Below are 16,240 nucleotides of genomic sequence, written 5' to 3' on the forward strand. Positions count from 1 at the left end.
AATAAATTAAATTATAGGACTCTGAGTTTTTCCTATGGTATTCTTCTAACCCATTTAATGATTATAATTTTTCTAGGTTTTAACCCCGTACAAAAATTACTTGCATACGAATTCTAAAAAACAGAAAATAAACAATGCGAAAGCATAACACATAAAACACATATACACAGAGATTTTCCTGTAGATCCCAAAAACGGTACTACCAGCTTGATTTTCCATTATGTTCCTTTCAATGTTACAATACATATTTATACATGCCGAAGCATCCAATACCATGGATCGAAAACCACCGCGTCCAAAACCATGGATCGAAAACCATCGCGTCCAAAACCATGTGTGAAAATCATGCACAAAACCATAGGTAGGTCCGCCCAACCTAACATAGGGTCCAAAACCAAAATTTCTGGGGCGCTGCCCCAAACCCCATAGAGTGGGGTTACCTACACCCCTCAAACCCCCTATGACTCCCCTCGCTATGCAATCGGCGCAACGAAGGGGGGGCGGCTAACCCCCCGGTTAACTACGTGGGCTAGTCGTCGAAAGAATATAACACAACCCAACATTCTCCCACTTGTTGTTTTCTTTCCACATTGGGCCACAAGAGAGCTTAGTCATTTATCCAGCCCTATAACACCCATTGTTTCTCTACACCAAGAGAACTTCTCAGAGCTCATAGATTTTGTCAATGCATCTGTAGTATTCTTCAAAGTGTCCACCTTTACCAGCAACACCTTTTTGTCTTCTATCATATCCCTCGCAAAGTGATACTGAACATCAATGTGCTTTGTCTTTGAATGGTAAGCAGGGTTCTTTGCCAAGAAAATTACACTTTGGCTGTCACAGTCTATCCTTATAGCTCCCTGTACTAACCCCATACTTGAACACAATCTCTGCAACCAAACTGCTTCCTTGCTTACATGAGTGGCTGCCATGTATTCTGCCTTTGTAGTTGATAGTGCCACTACAGATTGTTTCTTACTCATTCAACTAACTGCACCTCCAAATAGATTAAACACATACCCACTTGTAGATCTTCTCTGATCCAGATCTCCAGCCCAGTCTGCATCAACAAATACACAAATATCCAAAACTTTGTCCAATCCTGGTATTCCTTGGTAGCACAAACCATAATCACTAGTGCCACGCAAATACCTGAAAACCCACTTCACTACTGTCTAATGCTCCTTCCTTGGTTTTGACATAAACCTGCTCAATACTCCCAATGCATGTGTAATTTCTGGTCTAGTACAGACCATCGCATACATCAGGCTATCGACTACACTTACATATGGAACATAGGACATATCCTCTTCCTCTTCTTGTGTCTTGGGACACTGTTCAACAGATAACTTTACACCTACAGGAATAGGAACCTTCACCGATTTACTATCCTGCATATTAAACATCTGCATTATTGTCTCGACATACTTCCTCTGGTTTAACTAGAGCTCCCTCTTTGCGCGATCTCTTTTAATTTCCATGCCCAAAATATAGTTTGCAGCACCAAGATCTTTCATGTCGAATTTGGAGGAAAATTGGGTCTTCAAATCCTAGATAATTTCTTTGTCATTTCCAACCAGGAACATATCATCCACATACAAGACCAAATAAATAACATGGTCACCAATTAATTTAAAATACACACAGTGATATGCTTTGCTTCTGGTGTCAAGTCCCCGTATAAATGTATCAAATTTCTGATACCACATCCTTGGTGACTGTTTTAACCCATACAAAGACTTCTTTAACTTGCATACCAATTCTTTCTTACCCTTCACTGCAAAACCTTCAGGTTTCTTCATGTAGATCTCCTCTTCTAGATCCCCATGAATAAATGTTGTCTTCACATCCATCTGTTCTACCTCAAAATCAAAAGCAGCAGCAACAAATAAAAGTAATCTAATAGAAGCTACCTTGGCAACATGAGAAAAAATATCACCAAAATCAATTCCCGACACCTGGGAATAACCTTTTGCTACCAACCGGGCTTTGTATTTCTCCACCTTTCCTTCTGCATTTGTCTTCTTCTTGAACAACCATTTGCTACCAATGGGTTTCCTTCCATCCGACAACTCCACCAGATCCCAAGCCTCATTTTTGTGCAAAGATGCCATTTCATCAACCATGGCCTCTTTCCAGAGTTTTCCATCCTCTGAATCTACTGCTTCCTTCATAGTTCTGGGATCATCATCAGTAATAGATAAAGAAAAATTTGAACATAAAGCAGATGGACTATACCTTTCTGGCTGCCTTCTTTCTCAAACTGATCTTCTCACACCCAGAGTTTGTGGCTCTTCATCTTCCGATTCATCCTCTGCTGTAGTGTCTGATTCTTCCTCCTTTAGCTCAAACTCTATCTTCTCAGGTTCCTTTGGTTGGACTTCATGTTTAATAACATCTTTCACCTATCTGAACACCACATCTCGGCTGTACATAACCTTCCTTGTTACTGGGTTCCAAAGCTTATAACCCTTTAAACCATCCTTATACCCAATAAAGATGCACTTTTTAGATTTACCATCCAAGTTGGTTCGTTTCTCCTTTGGAACATGTACATATGCATCACATCCAAATACCCTCAGATGTGAAAGAGAGGGTTTCTTACCAGTCCATACCTCTTGTGGAGTCTTATCCTCCAACGATGATGAAGGTGATCTATTGACTAAGTAACATGCTGTCTCCACCACCTCTGCCCAAAATTCCTGTCCTAACCCGGCACCACTGAGCATGATTCTTTCCCTTTCCATCAATGTCTTGTTCATTCTTTTTGCATCTTCATTTTGTTGAGGTGTATATGGAGTAGTCTTCTACCGTGCTATACCACAATTCTTACATAATTCTTCAAATTCCTTACTGTAAAACTCTCCACCGTTGTCTGTCCTCAGTACCTTTATCTTCTTCTCTGTCTGGTTTTCCACTAGAGCATTAAATTCTTTAAACCTGTCAAAGACTTCAGATTTCTTCTTAAGGAAATATATCCATGTATTCCTTGAGAAGCCATCTATAAATGATACATTGTACATAGACTTACCCAGTGATGGAACCTTCACAGGTCCAAACACATCACTGTGCACAAGCTTTAATATTTGTTTCGCCCTCTTACCACTAGAGGGGAAACTCACCCGATTCTGCTTCCCATATACACAATTTTCACAGAATTCAAAATCCAGAGAGCTATTACTCATACCTTCTACTATACCTTTACCATGAAGTATTCGAAGGCCCTTCTCTCCAATATGTCCAAGCCTTTGATGCCATAGCATGGTCTTCTCTCCAGAGACCACTAGATTTTCTGCTCCACTTTCAGGAACCACAGAACTATTGCACCCATCAACAACAATGCTACCTTGCAGCTTGTACAGAGTTCCAATCTGAACTCCCTGCATCAATACCAGTGCTCCCTGAACCATCTTGTAGGTATCCTTATCAAACACTATTTTTACACCCGCATCATCTAGCTTGCTTACAGAAATCAGATTTCTGGCCAATGGAGGAATATTCAGAACATCTGGAAGTGTTCTAACCCTTCCACCTTGCAACTTCAACTTTACTTTTCTGTGACCAACAATTCTAGCCTTCCTATCATCCCCTAAGAAGAAATCACCACCATTATATTTCTCATACTTGCAGAACCACTCTCTATGGGGAGTGAAGTGAAAGGATGAACCTGATTCAATCAACCATGCCTCATGATCTACATGTGTACTTGAAGAATCCAAGTACACATTCCCACCTTCATTTGAGGTGGTTTTCGCCTCTGCAGAAGGAGAATCATCAAATCCCTTTCCTTTGTCAGGAGTTTTATATTTACAGTCCCTTTTGTAGTGCTCTTCCTTTCTGCATTTCCAGGACACCACCTTTATAGGTTTTCCTAGAGATTTAGATCTCCCTCTAGATTTAGATCTCCCACTCGATGAATTATTTTTGTTTCTGTTCTGGGACCGTCCTCGTATAGACAATGTGTCACCATGCTGGATCTCCATATTTTTCCAGCTCATCTCCCCCATCAGCAAGGATGAGACTATTTCATCAAATTTCAAGGCAGTTGCATTGCTACCTATTGCAATAACCATACTATCCCATGAATCTGGTAGAGAACACAACGAACTAATGCACTTATCTTCATCTGAAATTTTGATATCAACAGACGATAACTGACTTACCACAGTATCAAACACATTAAGATGCTTTATCACTGAGTCTCCATCTTTCATCCTCAGGTTATACAACTTTTTCCATAGGAATAGTTTATTCACCAGAGACTTAGATTGGTACAAAGTCCCTAACTTGTCCCACAAAGCCTTAGACGTAGTTTCCCCTGATACATTCAACAATACTGAATCTAAGACACACAATCGTATTGTGCTCTTTGCCTTCCAATCTAACTTCTTCCATTCTTCATCAGACACTCTCGTTGGTTTACTACCCAGATCTACCGCGATCCACTGATCTTTATCCACCAACAGACCCTCCATCTTGAGTTCCACAACTCAAAACTATGACCATTAAATTTCTCGATCTCTATCTTTCCACTGCTCGCCATCTTCTTTCACCACCAGAATCGATCTCGCAGATCTCTGACTGAACAGGGTCTACCACAGGCCCGAGTGAAACCCCTCAGCAACAAAGGCGTCCCCTTGAAGCCAAAACAACTTCGATACCAAATGTAGGTTTTAACCTCGTACATAAATTACTTGCATATGAATCCTAAAACATAGGAAATAAAAAATGTGAGAGCATAACACATAAAACACATATACACAGAGATTTTCCCCTACATCCCAAAACCGGGACTACCAGCTTGATTTTCCATTATGTTCCTTTCAATGTTACAATAAATATTTATGCATGCCAAAGCATCCAATACCATGGACCGAAAACCATCATGTCCAAAACCATGTGTGAAAATCATGCACAAAACCATAGGTAGGTCTGCCCAACCTAACATATGGTCCAAAACCAAAATTTTTCGGGGTGCTGCCCCGGACCCCATAGAGTGGGGTTACCTACACCCCTCAAACCCCCTGTGGCTGCCCCCGCTATGTAATCAGCGCAACAAAGGGGTGGCGGCTAACCCCCCGGTTAACTATGTGGGCTAGTCATGGAAAGAATATAACACAACCCAACAATTTTAACTATATAATCATAAAGTTAAATAAATTAAACTATAGAAATCTAAATTCTCACAACCGATTGCTTTTCCCATGGTTTTGAAAACACATGGTATTATTCTTTAACAATTGGAATCTAAGTTTTGACAATCCATGGATGGTTTTGATAACCCATAGTTTTCCCATGATATTCTTCTTTAATATAACCTATTTAAAGAAAAAAATTCAATGAATTTTACTTTTATTCAAAGAAATGAATTTGATTTTAAATATCTACTCTATAATTAAAAAAGTTAAGCCAAGCATTCATACAAGTTTGGAGGTAGGTCATGGAGAGACAAGTTTAGTAACAAAAATCGTACATTAGCCGCATATTTTAGAACTTGTACTTCACCTGCATGTTTCATGAAAAATACACTATAACCAATGTGTATTGAACTTTTAAAACCTTGATATTAAATTACAATTTTAGAGTAACACCGTGATCCATCAAGAATTCAACCAACTACATGTTTCACCTAAAAAAACACTATAACCTATATTTGTATTGAGTTTTTAAAACCAATATATTAAGTTATAATTGTAGGTCCATGGCTGTGATCCATGAAGAATTCAACTAGCTCCATATTTCAAGTAAAAAACATTATAACCTATGTGTAATGAGTTTTTAAGACCCTTATATTAAATTATAATTGTAGGTCCATGGCTGTGATCCATGAAAAATTCAACCAGTCACATGTTTTAGGTAAAAAACACTATAACCTATATGTGTATTGAGTTTTTAAAACCCTTACATTAAATTATAATTTTAGGGTTAGGGTCATGATAAAAAAAATCAACCATTGTTAGACTTGCAAAAGTAAAAAAATGTGTGTGGCTTTGCATAGTACTAAGTTTATTTATAGGTTTCATTAGACCCCAACTAGACTACCTGTTAGTGTTTTGTTGATGAATTCTTCATTTGAATTCAAATTTTAGCGACTCTAAAGCCAAATTGGGGTGGATTCATATGATACATCTAATAGAAACTTTTTTTCAAATTTATTTTATAGGGTGTCAAACATGTTAGTAACAACCTAGTTGATGGGGCTATCTGTGAATTTCTTAGACTAACGATCACTAATTTGAGCATAAAATTTTAATTGAAGCAAGTATCAATGTAATTCCATGTGGAGATTTAATCCCTCAAAACTTAGTACTTATGAAAAATCGAAATGTAGAATTTTCATAATTTTAGTTTTAAGATGTGCAATTAATAATTTCAGCAAAAGTTTTTCAATAAGGTGTGGTGATTGGTTATACTAAAACTGTTTGTGAATATTCAAGATACAAATTTGTCATAATACATATTTCATGACCAACATTTACTACTTTGAGAGTAACCTTTACATTTGATATCACAACGAGATTTTTCAAGTTGGATTGGAAACTATATTCCAATGGATATATATCTTAGAAATGGATTTTGTAATGTGTATTCATTTGATGCATCAAATATTACTTGTCTTAACTCTATTTTTAGGATATTTCTAAAGTCAATTTTCTACAAAAATAAAAAATCATGTGATTTATCTTAGACTTACAAGTTACATGTATTAAATTTTTGATGGGTGTATTTATAATGATCTAATGATTATATCCCCCAAAAATATCTAATTCCCATCGGTTGTAGCTACTACAACACCCTCCAAAATGTTTCTTTCATTCAAATTTTGGATCCCATATTGAGCATGTCATCTTTTGTTTTAAATCATTAAAGTCATTCTTGGTCATGTTCTCTATAGTGTTAAATTATTCTCCTAGAATATCTAACTGTCGAAGCACTTTTCTTTCACAAGCCTAAGTCATTTTCCTTCATGGCACACCCCTCTTCTTTCACCCTAACACACCTTCCTAGAGATAGTCCTAACATACTTTCTTGAGACTGGATGAGCACACTTCTTATTGATAGGGAAAGCCATCTTTTTAAAGGTAGCGCTATCATAATCTCTAGTGGTAGTTATCACATTCTTATCTCTTGATTTTGTGACATGTGATAGGTGCACTTCCAAACCCTAACCTAACTATGCATGTGCTCTTATTATAGAAATGGATCACCCAAGAGCTCATTTCACACTCTTAACTTTCGATTTTAAGCTTTGCACATTTTTTGAGCATAAGGGTCATCATTCACTCTTTCTCACAAGTGCGCTCTCCTTTGGGGTAAGTTTCTCAACTGTCACACTCTGTAATTTTTCTCTTCCATGTGTCACTTTAGTTCTTACATGATGTTTTTAGTGTCTCAAGACAATTGAGTTTATTTTTGAAATGCCTCTAAGTAATGTTGCACTTATCCTTTCAAAAGAAGTTCTCTTCTATTTCATGTACACCTTTGTACAACAATCCTAACGCACTATCTAGTTACAATTGACACTTATGTCACAAAGACTTGCACCCTAAATGTTTCACTTGGAGATTAGTGTCGTTTTGTTGTCATTTCAGTGTATACATGTTGGTTTTTGGTACTAGGCCTATTCGAGTTATGATTTTGAGAATATGTATATATGTGTGATCATCTTATGCATTTTCTTGCTCTCTTCTTCACTCAATCGATCTCACACTTAGTCAATTTTGGGGTTCTCCCTCATCCTCACATCTTGCACAAGCTATGAACATATTGAAGTTTTAGCCAAGTAATGAGTGCATAAAAAACTTCCAAGCCTTAGTTGTGAAAATATTTTCTCCTATACTTGCGACCTTTGTCCATCCTGAGTTTAGCTCCCTTCATGAGTACATAGTGCATCTCTAGAGCAAAGTCATCCAACCACTTTCTTCTTACACCTATGCTCTATGCTAAGCCTTAATAGGCTTGTCTTGTGGAGTGCATAGCGTGCTTCCAATGAATTATAAGGTCACCCATATCCCATTGCAGTTGCGATTTATGCTCAACCAAGAATCTCCTTCTTAGTCATAGTGCATTATGCATCTTTAGTTCTCAAACTTGTAGCCACTATCTCCAAGATCTGTGATTTCTACCCAAGCTTTTCCCTCTCTCATGCTCTAGCATAGTGTGCACTCACAATGTCCTAAATCCTAACCTTTTCCTCATAAACCTATGCCCTATTCCCAAGAAAAATCCTCTTTCAATACTAGCACACTGTCCCATCACATTTAGCATCATGCATGAGAAATGAGATAGCATAGGAGATTTTGGCACTGATATTGTCTTTCCATGAGTAAGTTTCATTTTCAGGTACTATTGAGCTAACACCGATTAGTCGACCATCTTGACATGGAAAATCATATTCAAAGAGTTCATCAAGAAGACACTTGTGGAGATGAGGCACAATGATACTATCACGCACGAGTTAAAGGAATTTTGGACTACAACAGATAGATGGAAACCCAAATGACTTAGAAGCATGAAACACTATATATATACCCTTTGGAGGGTGGAGATAAAGTACATTCCAGACATATCATAAAGAGTTGAAGACATAGCTACAGAGAATAGAACTTGTCATCGACACATTACAATGAAGCTTAATGTCCTAGTCGCCAAATTGTAACTTCTCAAAATGTGAACACAAGAGTGTTATTTTGTTCTATGTATTTTCACCGCAATTTTGGTGGAATGTATATTTATAATTTCGGAATTAGAAAATATAATATGTGTGGAAGCCCAAGGGATGGAATATGAAAAGTCACTAGGAAGTCCAAAGGTTCTAGGGAAGCTCAAGAGTCACAAGGGAGCCCCATATTCACATGGGAGTTGAAGGGTCACCTCATTTGTTATAAATGAAACTTTATGCCTCAAGGAAAGGACTTTTAGCCTTGGCTTGTCAAGCTTGACATAAGAGAGAGAGATCATTATTTTGAGGAGTAGGGTGTGGCTTCATGTTCCACTATTGGGGCAAGTGATGCATCATTGTAAATGTGTATCTTCGTACTTTCATTTAATATTTTAAAGCTCTCATAGTCGGACATACTTTCATGCATGTATCATGAATGTCTTAAGACTATTATTTCATTTTTGTGATGTATGTTTGTGTTCATATGTACTAAATAAAATGAACTATTTTTTTGGATTTGGTATACATATCAATCGAATTGTGTGTCCTTACTTTCTTTCATGATCATTGTTACTTTGTGAACTATTTTGTAAATTAGTTCATGATTATTTCTATGTATTTGTGTGTATTTGTTAGGAAGGTACTATTAATTTTCTTCTAAAGGCTCACTCTATCTTTTCCTATCTGTGAAAGTTCTTTATACACATTGCAATCATGTGTTTCACAAGGCTAACTTACTGGCTTGTCTCAAAATTTATGTGCATGCTATTTTATGTTATTTATTGTATCCAAGGAAAATATTTAAGATCGTTTTAATGGAAACCCAACCAATTTCCTATATGGGGCTCCTATCCCAAATGGTGTGAGGTGTAGTTGGAACTTCATACTAGGGAGAAACCCTTGTGTTGGCGTAATTCTAGCACCATCAACATTTTGGTACTAGAAGTAGGGAAAATGACAAGCTAAGCCTGTGGAGACTGGTTTCAATATTTCGTTTAGAAATGGCTTCCTCCCAAGTCTTAATCCTCAAGTTTTTTTCAAAAGAGTAAATATTACAATCCCCATGGAAATAATCCATAACTTGTCACATTTGAAGTTTGATGACGAGGGCAGAACAACTGTATTTGGAATATGTTTTAATTTCTTCAATTCTGTAATTCTAATGGAATACATTGTAAATAACTTATTTCTAAGTTTTTGACCCTCATGCTTGAAGGTCGTGTCAAGCATTAGTGCCAAACATTACCAGTTTCTTCTATCATTTGTTTGAGAAACTTATCAAGGATCTTCATGAAGATTGTGATAGGCATAAATATCAATATGTATATAAAATGATAATTAAACTTAGAATAAAACCCAATGAATCATTAGAGGATTTTGTTGATATATTTATTCACCTTTGATATGAATTTTCCGAAGAATATGTGGATTAAGATCTCGTGGGTGAAAAGTTTTAACATTTGGTTTAAATCTCTTTGAAACAATTTGAATCTGAATTCCCTGTTGATGATTGGTCATCTTATAATGATAGTAATCTCAAAATTACAAATCAAATGAATCTTATCCTAAATTTAATTTTACAAACGTCTCTTAGTCATGAGGCCCCTCAACTATTAGAGGAGGAATCTACTACCTCTTTTATCCCTTATCCTCCTCCTTTCTCATTACCAAATAAAGTGTTCTCTTATGCCGATGTTGGAGATGGGAAGTATGAAAATAAAATTGTTCATCTGCTTCTTCCACCTTCATTTTCTTTCCATGATCAATATTTTTTCCAAGAGAACATTGAATGTTCCAATAAATTCATGGAGTCTGAGGTGAAGATTGATCCCTTGATTCCTCTAGATGACATTAATGAGCATAAGTTAAACCATGAATCTAACTTGATTAAAAATACTATTTTTTCAAGGGATACCTTTCATCCTCTATCATTTACACCTTGTGGCCCCATGTACCTCAGTTTTTTTGATTAATCCACTCCATCAATAGTTTCTTTAGATACTCTTGAGTCTTAATTCGCTCGTTCAAGTGGTGATAAAGTACAAGGTGGTTACACTTCGCAAGTAGAGAAACATAAGGATGAAGGCACATTCCATATTTGTTCCCTCTTTCAAATTCCTTTATGTCAAGAATATGTTCCTACATTCTATTCTAATCAAGGATCTTTTGATCTGGGTAATAATTCGAATGAAACCAAAGATCTTAACCAAGATAAAGGTTTGGGAAACCATCATCCTGACAATAATAACTCCATGATTATATATGGTGATGAATTCCCAGGTGCATTGACTGATCTCTCGATTTATCAAGAAGACATGGTTATGCAAGGATTAGATCTAGGATCCAATCTAATCAAATAATAATTTCTCATGAAAACTCCTTCCTCACCCCACTACCCCTTGTATCCTACCACATGTAATGAAATTATTGATGATGAAAATATGCCATTCTCTTCAAGTTCACAATCTAAAGACAAATTTTTAAGTGATACAAGGTGGTAAGGTCATCCATGACGAAGAAGAAAGAAATGAAATTATTTACTTGCGATCTCCAACCTTGGATGGAATTAATCCTTTAGTTCAAGTTATTTATGAAACCTTTCTGATTTACACTTCCTCAGATACACATCTAGAAAAATATTATGACCTAACTAATATGTTTCTTGAGGTTGAAAAAATGCTCAAACCAGTGATGTAGACAACTGCCATTTGATTAATAGTGATCTTGTTGAAATAAATTATAGTAGTTGTCCACATACAATTCATGATTTGACTTAGCTTTTAAAATATAATTATTGAACATTTGAAATTTCAGGGACTTGTCAAGGAGCTGAGGCACTTTAGCTTTCACCAATGGTTATGCTAGGTTCTAGTGAGCCTGATGAGATCCCTGAACTAGGTCAAATTTGGATTTTCTATCATAATTCCTTTCTCAGAATTATTGCACCAGATGTGAGCTAACGTTTGAAGGATTTTCAATGTTTTCAATTTAGTTTTCTTAGTTCTCAAGATTGGGCTCATGATCAAGTGGAATATTCTTGTTCGATTAATTGATCTCCATATAAGCCTCATGTATTAAATCCAAGTTTTGAGTGCATATATTTCATGAATGTACCTAGCATTGAAATCAACCAGTCTAATAATTGAGACAACAATTATCATCAGACAAAATACTTCTTCCTTTTGAGCTCCTGCGTGGATGATCAAATTCTCATATTTTTTGTGTATGCTATGAATCTAATCATTTTTGTTCTAGTACAATCAATCCTCTTGGGTATTAGTGAATGCTTTAATCATTTGGTAGAGGAAAATCCTTGTGATGAAAAATTTATCTCCCATGTTGATATGTATATTGGATTTGATTCACACATGTTTCTAATATCTTTCTAACCTAGTTTCATTATTCTTTGTATCCTAACTGGGTTTCCAAATTTACTATGCCAACAGTCATCTTTAATTCTACAAGCTCTCATGTTGCTGGTCTAGTTTGTAATCAGATACAAGGTAATGATTTCTTGTACTTAAGAGAAGGAACCAGTGATTTTTTATCATTAACATGTGAGGAGGAAGATTGTCACATCCAAATCATCAAAGAGATCTCTCAATTCAATTTATCCCTACCTTCATGCAATGGAGGATCTTATGTGTTAACATACAAATTTGATTGATTTACTACCTTCAACAGCTGTCATCTAGTTGATCGTTTTCCCACCAGTATATCATATGATAGTTTCTCACTTGCATCTATCGATCTCATAAAGCACATAAATTTTTATGATTCATCATCTCACTATTCAGGAACTTGTCGGGAAGTCGAGGCACTTAAGCTTTTGCAGATGGTTATGTTAGGTCCTCATGACCTTGAAAAGGTTTCTAAACAAGATCAGGTTATATTTTTCTTGCAATATTCACTTCATAATTTGAATGCGCTGATTGAAATCTCATCTTTGCAATAATTTCAAGGTTTTTAAGCTGGTTGTTTTGGATACCATGATCCAATCGCTCATTGGCTAGAAGAGTCTTGTCTAGCGAGATTTGTTAATAATGAGAAGTTTTGATCTTACCTCATGCTTGATACAAATGAAAATGTGAATGAATTTACATTTATGAGAAGTTTGCAAATTTCTATGGTACACTTTTTTGTGAGTTGGTAGGACCTTCAAATTTTTGTGCAGGCTATTCAGGTAAACATTTTTATTTTTACACACTCATCCATCATGGTATTGATTTCTTGTATCTTTGTGCTTACAGGTCAAGATCGTCTCTTATTGATGCATTAGAAGTTCGACTTTACATAATCATGAGCATATAGTTAATTAGATTAGGGTTTAGGTTTAGTTGTGGTTCTTTTGTTTATCACAGTAGTTGTACTTTCTTGCATTTTAGCTTTGTTTATTCCTTGAATTGCATTTACATCTCATTTGCACTGCATTACATCCAACACTCATCCCTTTTCATTATGCTTCCTACTCATTTGATCTTTCTCTTCTACATGCCCTTTACAAGTTTGTACATAAATAAGATTTTGTGTGAAAGTGTCTTGTTTGGCTCTAAGGTAATGTGGTGAAAGGTTTAAAAGGGAATTGTGACGACTAGAAACACTTGGATAGATTTATATCTCCTTCTTTCGTTTTCCCTAACTATCTTAAGAGTCCATGCTTCTCTGATGGAAAATACATTCCAAATGGAAAACCTTAGCAGATATATGATGCCTCTATCCATTATAAGACCTCCATCCCTTGAATAGATATTTGTATTGACTAGTTTCTAACATGTCATATCAGACGAGTAGAGAAGGGAAAGGAGAAAGAATACTAATATCAGAGTTATATATATACGAGTTTCTATAGGACAAAGAATAACCTCTCCTAATCGTAAAATAAGTGGGTATCCCTCTTCCACCCTGGAAAAATAAACACCCACAAAATTCCATTGTGCATAATATTACAATTACATAATGGGCAAAAGAAGATAAAGGCTTCTTGCACAAAGAGGTGAAGCAAGAAACTTCACCGAGTACTGAACAAGATTACTGGCAGCAAAGGCTTATGATTCCTTGAAGTGACTCTGCGGGGTACTAAGATAGCAACAAAACAACACTAGAGACGACACTAAAAATCTAAATACCTTAAACTCATGAAACTATATTATCATTTTCCCTAATAAAAACAATTGAAGTTTGATTAGTTTTGAAAAGTGTGTTAAGGGAAACTGGGGTAATCTATAATATGAGACAATACTTCTCAAAGGATAGAATTCATGCATAGAGTTAAATCTAAACAAAGAAGATGGGGTTCTTCCATTGAGTCACCAAGTGTTGTAGCTGCTACAATATCCTCCAGAAAGTTTCCTTCATTCAAATTTTGGAGCCCCTAATGATAATGTAATCAAGCCTTCTCCTAGAATATTTATGTCAAAGCACCTTGCTTTCACAAGCCTAAGTCATTTTCCTTCATGGCAGAACCCTCTACTCTCAACCTAGCACACCTTCTTAGAGATAGTTATAGTGAACTTTCTTGAGACAAGCTGAGTGCACTTCTTGTTGATAGGGAAAACATAATTTCTCAAGGTAGCACTATCACACTCTCTAGTGGTGGTTTTTACATTCTTATCTTTTGATTTTGCGACATGCGATAGGTGAAATTCCAAACCCTAACCTAACCATGCATGTGCTCTTCTTATATAAAGGGATCACCTACAAGCTCATTTCACACTCTTATCTTTTGATTTTGAGCTCTGCATATTTTTGGAGCGTAAAGGTTGTTCATATTTCCTTTATACAGGTCCAGGGGGAGTGGTTTCTCTATACAGGCAAATAGAACAGTGGCAAAATCTAAGGTGGGGTGTCCAAAAGGAACATGACACAAGACAAAAATTAGAGAAGGAGAAATGAAAAATTAATATTTTCCCCTCCTTATTTCGCTTCCATTTGGCGTGGTCTTGACTAATTTGTTGAAAATAGCAACAAGAAATGCTAAATATAAAAGTGCTAAAATAGCACTACCATAAATAGAATTTCGGGATACCTTCCTATTTTAGTTAGTCCTTGAACTAAAATAGAGAAGTAAAATTCGAATTTGATCCTAGCAACTATTTGTAAAATAATTAATTAATTCATCTTGAGTTAATTAGTTGTAGAAAATCAAACATGAAGTCTATGTGAAGACATGCAACAGTTATCCCATTAATTGAGGAATTTATCCCTTAGTTAAAGAGATAAGGATGAGCTATAATTTGAATTGTAATTAGTTAGCTCAGTTAAATGAGTTAAGTCCAGTTAGATTAGTTCAAATAGTTTGTTGAACTAATTGTGAGTTTAGTTAGTTAATGCATGCATGCATGTAACTGCTGCACTTCAGATAACTGAATATTCTCTCATAAATAACTCATGCATGTCAGTTCAGACAGAGACCTAGTTGAGATCAGATGATGGGACAATATACTATCATGTTGTAGGAATATTCCTTGGAGTATATCTCTTGCATGCAGAATGAATTCATTCCTTGGAGATTACAGAGTTACTTCTTTAGTTTAGTGAGTGTGTGATGAGGCCAATCACACTAGTGGAATCATTGGACCCCAAGAGAAATTACACAATGAAATAGAAGGCTTGGAGGGATGAGGAAAGGCATATCTTGTGTCTATTTAGTCTGTGAGCTGTATTGTTTGATTGCAGAGAGAGTAGGATAGCTTGTGAGATGATTCTTTGTGTAATCTGAACATATTTCCACTTGTATGATAATACAAAGATCAGGGTTTTTAGGTGAGGCTTTCCCCAGAGTATTCTTTTGTGTTCATGTGTGATTGATTTCTCTTCATCTGTTATATGTGTTCTATTTGATCTTGCTCATATTCGATTAAGCTTCTGCAAGTTTGTTGTAGAAGTAGATCTTGTATTTTTCTTTAGTATATTGCATAATCTGTTGATCTACAGTGGGAATTTCTACATGGTATCAGAGAAAAGGTGATCAAAGCGAAGAACAATATACAAGAAGGGAGAAGTTTGAAGTTTGAGGTTCCTAAATATAGAAATCAAGTTCTTACTACATCTCAATTTCACCAATGGCATTCAATGGTTTAAGACTTGAGTATGCCCTTGATGACAACTCGAATTATATAGCCTAGAAGGATCGCATGGAAGTAGTATTAGAGGACAACAGTCTAAAGGACTTCATTGATTAAGAAGTCCCTAAGCCTGCAACGACTAATGCTACAGAATTGGCAGAATGGAAGAAATGTGTGGCTAGAGCGAGGAGAATCCTCTTGGGGGGAGTTCAAGACCACATTGTCTCGATCCTACATGGGAAGGAGACACCATTTTTGATGTGGAAAACATTGAAAGATCTATATCAGAACAACAGTGATCAAAGGAAGCTGGCACTCAAAGACAAGCTTCGGAAAATCAAGTGTGAAAAGGGCGACACGATCTCTACATCTCTGAACAAGCTCACCACCTGCAGGGATGAGCTTGGAAGTGTAGGGATCACGATGGCCGATGATGACATGGTGAGTCTTGCACTCCTTGGTCTTCCTAAGAGCTAGCATAGCTACCAAGATTCGATAAATGGAAGAGAAAAAC

Source organism: Pinus tabuliformis, chromosome 1_2, assembly GCF_031772625.1.
Source record: "Pinus tabuliformis cultivar Carrire ecotype Pingquan chromosome 1_2, CPIR1, whole genome shotgun sequence".
NCBI classification, from domain to species: Eukaryota; Viridiplantae; Streptophyta; class Pinopsida; order Pinales; family Pinaceae; genus Pinus; species Pinus tabuliformis.